Source organism: Octopus bimaculoides, chromosome 6, assembly GCF_001194135.2.
Source record: "Octopus bimaculoides isolate UCB-OBI-ISO-001 chromosome 6, ASM119413v2, whole genome shotgun sequence".
Lineage (NCBI taxonomy): Eukaryota > Metazoa > Mollusca > Cephalopoda > Octopoda > Octopodidae > Octopus > Octopus bimaculoides.
In genome coordinates this window covers 68,775,469-68,782,445 of record NC_068986.1, presented here as the reverse complement: position 1 = coordinate 68,782,445, position 6,977 = coordinate 68,775,469, and positions in this window count along the sequence as shown.

Genomic DNA, 6,977 nt, shown 5'->3' with positions numbered 1-6,977 from the left:
TTATTCTATTGATCTCACACACACACACACACACAACAGGCTTCTTTCAGTTTCTGTCTTCTAAATCCACTCACAAAGCTTTGGTTGGCCCAAGGCCATAGTGGAAAACACTTGCCCAAGGTGCCATGCAGTGGGACTGAACCCAGAATCATGTAGTTGAGAAGCAAGCTTCTTATCACACAGCCATGCATGTATTAAAGAATTTTTTTTTAATAGCTTTAATGGATTGATTTTCAAAATCTTCAAAGCCAGATTAAGTATGTTTATATGCACATAATGTATTATTTCATATGTTTTATGATGTAATGCATTATTAGCTTTGGACTTCATGATATTGCAAGAAAAACTTATCAAGGAAAAGGAAATTTGCATATATCCACTTTTAAAATACCTTTGTTGGTGTATTTTAACAGCTGAATGTGCTTTCTACAGCTAAAACCACTCAACTGTGAAATTGGAATGTTACTTGTTATCCAGTCAGAACTGTGTACCTTGCTTACGAGCATGATGCCATAACTAATAAATAGTGTACAACATAGAGAAAATGTAAAGGAACTTCTCCAAGTTGCAATACAGAAAACTACAAATGTAGTTTTAGAGAAAGACAATCAGGAATCAGTGACTGTGATGAACTTCCCAACAGCTTCTATATCATGACAGGAAGAGTTGATGTTTAACATGTAAAATTTAATTTGCCTGCAGCTGTTACCTTGCTGTTCCCTAGCCGGTTGGTTGGCTGGCTGGCTGGATAGCTGGCTTTTACAAACATTGAAATAAGGATTCCTTTGTCTCTGGTTTCATAAATCTATTGCTATCTGAAGCAGAACATTTCACAATTTTACATTTCACTTTAGTTGCAACATTGATTCATACAGAATTATACAGAAATTATATTAACCATTTTATGTCTATAGGTATTGGAAACACCCAGAATTATTAGCTACATATACCATTTAGCAGCTATTATTTGGTGGTTTGAGAGTAAACCAAGCTATGAAGGCCAGTAATTTGTATGCTGTAACCAAGAGCATACTGATGATTCTCAGGACCCAGAGGTAAAGATATTTTTGGTGCTCTCACCTTAATTAACAGCCATAGTAACAATAAATCACTATGTCCTATTGATCCCTTATGCTATGCTTCTACTTGTAACAAATGTTTTTCTTATGATTGCTGTTGTTCTTTAGTCTCATGCCAACCTTAGTAAGCAAATTTATGATCAAAAGTATTCCTATCAAGACTATCATAGTTTTTTTTTTATATCAAGGAGTGATACATTGAATGTATCAACTTTCTTTAATTATGACTGTAGGATGCGATATGAGGGAGATCCAGCAACTATTTCTATTAACTGTTTAAGGAACAGAGTTCATTGTAATATTGATGAGAAGACAGTATGTCTGCATGTTGATGGATGGGTATTTTCCAGTCTATCAGATTTATAGTTTACATTAATAAAACAATTAAATTCTTAAATGCCACTTTACTATGTAGTGACAGTATACTAGAAATAATTATAGTAAGTAGCAAGAACATAGTAAAATTGATGAGTGTTTAGTTTTACAGTATTGAGTTTTGCTTCTGGTTATAGTTTAGAAAGGAGTAGACTACCAGCTTGATTCACCCTAGCTAAGGTATAGAAAAAGGAAGCTTCTGGTAGAGTTATTATTATCTATTACACAATAAAGACACAACCAGAAGGCTAGGTATCAGTCCTCTGGTATTCCTTCTCCAATCACATTTTTCCTGCAGAAGTTGACTTTGGGATGAACATAAACCCATATGATTTCAATATATTCAGAGAGCTTGCAAAGACCCTCCTCAAGCCAAAATCACGATAAAATAAGAGTGGTCACATAATACAAACCAGTGACCTAGCATCCTATTAATCCAGCTAATTGTGTCTCCTCATATGTTATTTGTCAGAGAAACTTCTCAGAGACACTTCTGCATTAAAAACACAGAGCTTCACTCAAAACACTGGTGAGTCACCAGACACAGCATTTCAAACTGATTTGGAAAGCATTAATTTAATTCTAGCCTGGTTAGCTTTCACACAAACCAGTAAATTTTTTTGTTTACCAATTTCTATATCTAAACAAGCATTTTTGACTTAACTCAGGATATCCAGGGTATTTGTTACTGAGGAAACCAAAAACAGTCAAAGCACTATGTCTAGTGAATTGCCAGCATTGTTTCTCTGAGACAAAATATAACAGCTAGTGCCACTCTACATTATAAGTGTTATACACACAGGTATTTCAATCTAAGGTTGTTTCAAGTTTGTATGTTAATTTGATTCTTGCCTGGTTAGCCTTCACTCAAATCAGTAAATTTTTTTGCTCACTGATTTCTATATCTAAACAAGCATTTGTGGCTTAGCTCAGAACATCCTGAGTAATTGTCATGGAAGAGACCCCATCAGGTCAAAACCCCATGTCAAGCAATCCACCAGCATTCTAAATGAAGCCATGTTTGTGTACATGTCATAAATGTTATATGCACTGGTATTAATGATGAATCAGCAAAATATCAGTACAGCATAATCATCATCATCATTACCATCATTTAATGTCTGCTTTCCATGCTGGCATGAGTTGGATGGTTTGACAAGAGCTGGACAGCTGGGGAGCTGCCCAGTTTCCAATTGTCTGTTTTGGCATGGTTTCTGCAGCTGGATGCTCTTCCTAACGCCAACCACTTCATAGAATGTAATAGGTACTTTATATATGACACTGTGGAGGTGCATGGCTTAGTGGTTAGGGTGTTGGATTCATGATCATAAGATTGTGGTTTCAATTCCTGGACCCAGCAACGCATTGTGTTCTTGAGTAAAACACTTCATTTTATGTTGCTCCAGTTCACTCAGCTGGCAAAAGTGAGTAATCCTGTGACAGATTGGCATCTCATCCAGGTGGGGAATATATACACCACTGAAACTGGCCCTTATGAACCTGGAATGGCTTGAGAAGGAAACATATACATAACACTAGCACAAGTGCTTTTATGTGGCACCGGCATGGGTGCTTTTATGTTGTACCAGCACAGACACTTTCATGTGACACTGGCATGGGTGTTTTTACATGACACCAGCACAAGTACTTTTTAGGTGACATCAACACCCATGAGCCCTCAAAGGAAGGACCTCTCAGCTGAAAGAGGGACACAGAGGACATAACTGTATGTATGGACAGTCACAGTTTTACTTAGCATGATGTACCTTCTCAAGCATGGCAAGCCACCAAAAGTTTTGGTCCCTTGTAATCTCCTCTGTAAGGCCCAACATCTGAAGATCCTTTCCAGCATGGAACAAAAAATACCTTGTAGTTTTTATTCTACCCAAGTTGCACAGATACTCTCTTGTCATTTTCACCATTAAAAATACAGTAACTTAGTGATTGGGCCATAGAAAACCTATAACCAACAATACTTTCTTCATTCATAAATGCATGATATAAAGTAAAAAGATGAAAATGTAGACATGTTGACAAACTTTTAAAATAGGTCAAATCTTTGAACTGGTGAAAAGTATTGTATATATCATTGATTTAGGAGTTGAGGTGATACAGTAGACATGTGGTATATAAAAGAGAAGGTAGGGATTGAAGTGACCAAACTGAGTTGATCTCAATGCAAATTCATTGCTTTTTAATCATTTGTGTGATGAATACAAACCACCAAACTACTTTCTAGTTAATTTCATATTCAACTACTAATCTGTTTTTCTAATCTCACTTGCTCTGACTCTGAGTAAAGGTGATATGATCAGATAAGTTTTTTATTCTTCCATAGACAATAAAAAATACCAGAGTTCTGAAGTATCAATACACTAATCCAAAGGATCTGTGTTTGCTGTAATTTGATTAGCAGATAATATATCTGTAATATAAACACTCAACAAGTCAGTTCATCAAGCTGTAAATAGATTCAGCATTGTTTTAAAGCTTCTACTCCTGTAAGTAGTAAATGTACGGTAAAATTGACAAATATTGTGTTAAGTTGTAGTGCTGAGTTTGATTACTTATATGAAGTTAACTTGGAGAAGAATGATTTATGATAGACTTACTAGCTTTTGATACACCACATAAAGATAAAGTATTTTGTGATGCCCCTATAACTCATTGAACTCAGTTAATAATCTGAACACTAAAAAGATCAGTTATACTCATTCTCCTTCCAAAATAAAATCAATATTTTACTTGTGTTACCCTTACTATTCTTTTTCCTCTCATTTATAATGCTAATTGCATTGTAAAAAGTTTGATTCAAAACAGGGAAATCAGCAATAAAATAAATTTGTATTCAAACAATAAATAAAATAGAGTTTCTTTCTTGCATTGTTATGCAGTTGTATTGCAATATTATTTCTTTATTAAATATGGTTTCAAAGGAAATATCTTTATTTTTAACTAATTAACTTTACTGTAGCATGAAAGTTCAACATTGCCAAGATTCATAAAATATATTGTATTTAACTCCAAAGAAAATTTCTGCTGGGGACAGCTGACACATTTTATTTCAAAAATGAGTTTTTCCCAATAGTTTACGATGTTTATGTGGCATAAGATTTTACAGAAAATGCCTTTCAAAGAATCGATGAGAAAATTCAAGAAATGATGCAATATATCACCAGGAAATTTGGATTGATTTTGCACAAAATCTATACTGTAGCTTATTTACCTGGTTTAATATACTTTTATTTTTACTATTCTTTTATATTTAAAAAAATTCAAGCATACATTTTTATTCTGATATTTTTTCTGGATGTACACCAAGCATTTGGCTCATAGGTGAAGTGCATGATCAATAATAAGAAGCATCTCATACATATCTGATATGTTAACAAAACTAGAATTAGCTCAATGTTAATCAGAATGGCTGATAACACATATTAGTTGAGCATTATGAAACAACTACTCTGGCTGCTGTGTTTGAATTCAGTGTGAAGATTTTGTTTTGGATTCACACTGGCTCTTAATCTTTGTCTTGATACTTGACATCAATACCAGTTGACTCTAATAATAATAAGATTAGAAAATAATTATCTTACTAACAAAGTTTGTCCTAAATATTGTTGTTATTATTGAAGTATGTTATTAGAGTGGAGAGGCAGAGAGGACGTTGTCCTTCAGTATTCAGATTCCTCTTGTTAAATGTAATGCTTATTTATACTCATTGCTTTGAATTAATCACAGTTTACTTTGTAGCTTTGAGATTTCTATGATGTAACTGCTTATTTTTAGAATAACTGTTTATTTTTAGGGTAGATGTGAGAGGCTGGATCCGGCTGATTTGAGCATAAAAGAGGTACAAGGTTTGGACTGGATATGGCCAGTTTAAATGCTAAAGGGTCGAAATTTGGGAAGAAGTGGTTAATGCCTACATTGCTTCAATAGTGTAATACCACCTGACTGTTGTACCTTGTCCCAAGACACATCTAATGAGGCTAGAGTGCATACTTTCTTGTTTCTTATGAAAGTAATAGGTTCCACTCATCAGGAAATCCATCTGCTGCCAACACTACTCTATGGTTATCAGGATGCCATTGCTGGTCATGCACTGACCAGCAATGTATCTGTAGGAACATCTTAACCATTGTGACAGCAATGAAAATGATGAAATGGAGAGTGAACAGGTGTAAGACATTTTGTGCAGCATGTCTTTCTGTTGCACGTCTCTTTGATTGAACAGCAGATATGGATCAAGCATAGACTAAGGTTGAGTATCTGGTATTTTGCCAGTTATCCACAGCACTATATAATCTGGACAACATCATTGGCAGCAAAAAAATTCTCACAGGGCATCAAGTCATAGAAACAATGCCAAAAAAATAGCCCCCTGGCTTGCCAGTGCTTGTCAAATTGTTCATAGAGAAAGAACATGAAATGATGATGATGGTGATGTGATGACAGTGGAATGTAGGAACATAAGTGGTCCAGAGGCAATTCTGGGCATCAGTGACAACAGTTTTGGAGATCTTTTCTGGAAAACTTTCATATCAGAAATTTCAGGCCTTCTTTTCAACCACCAAATGTTCTTGGGTACTATAGTGATGTGGAGGCGCAATGGCCCAGTGGTTAGGGCAGCGGACTCGCGGTCATAGGATCATGGTTTCGATTCCCAGACCGGGCATTGTGAGTGTTTATTGAGCGAAAACACCTAAAGCTCCATGAGGTTCCAGTAGGGGATGGTGGTGAACCCTGCTGTACTCTTCCACCACAACTTTCTCTCGCTCTTACTTCCTGTTTCTGTTGTGCCTGTGATTCAAAGGGTCAGCCTTGTCACACTGTGTCACGCTGAATATCCCCGAGAACTACGTTAAGGGTACACGTGTCTGTGGAGTGCTCAGCCACTTGCACGTTAATTTCACGAGCAGGCTGTTCCGTTGATCGGATCAACTGGAACCCTCGACGCCGTAAGCGACGGAGTGCCAACAACTATAGTGATGTTCTGCTTCTCATACCTGCTGAATGATGCAGTATGATTGAGTAGGCATCTTTTGAAAGGGTCCTTCATCAATGCCATATTACACTTTACATCTATTCATGTGTGTGTGTGTGAGTGCATGTGCATGCATACATGTATGTATGTGTGTGTGTGCATGCATGTGTGTATGTATGTATGTGCATGTGTGTGTGCCTGCATGGCTGTGTGTGTATGAGTGCATGTGTGTGTATGTGTGCATGTGTGTACATGTTTGTGTGTGTTCATGTGTGTGTGTGTGTGTATGAGTGCAGGTCTGTGAGAATGCACTTTGCTTTTGAAGCACTAAGCTACAGCATGCTGGTTGACATTTTTCTGTCAACAAATTTTCTGCCTGCTCTGCACATTTGAAAATAATTGGAATGAATACTCCCTTTACTTGAAAAAACAGGCAAAGGTTAACAACAGTAAAAGCATCTAACTGTAAAAACAATGCCTCAAAAATACTGAGATCTCTTCATCTTGATTTTTTCTACCAACCCTATATATATATA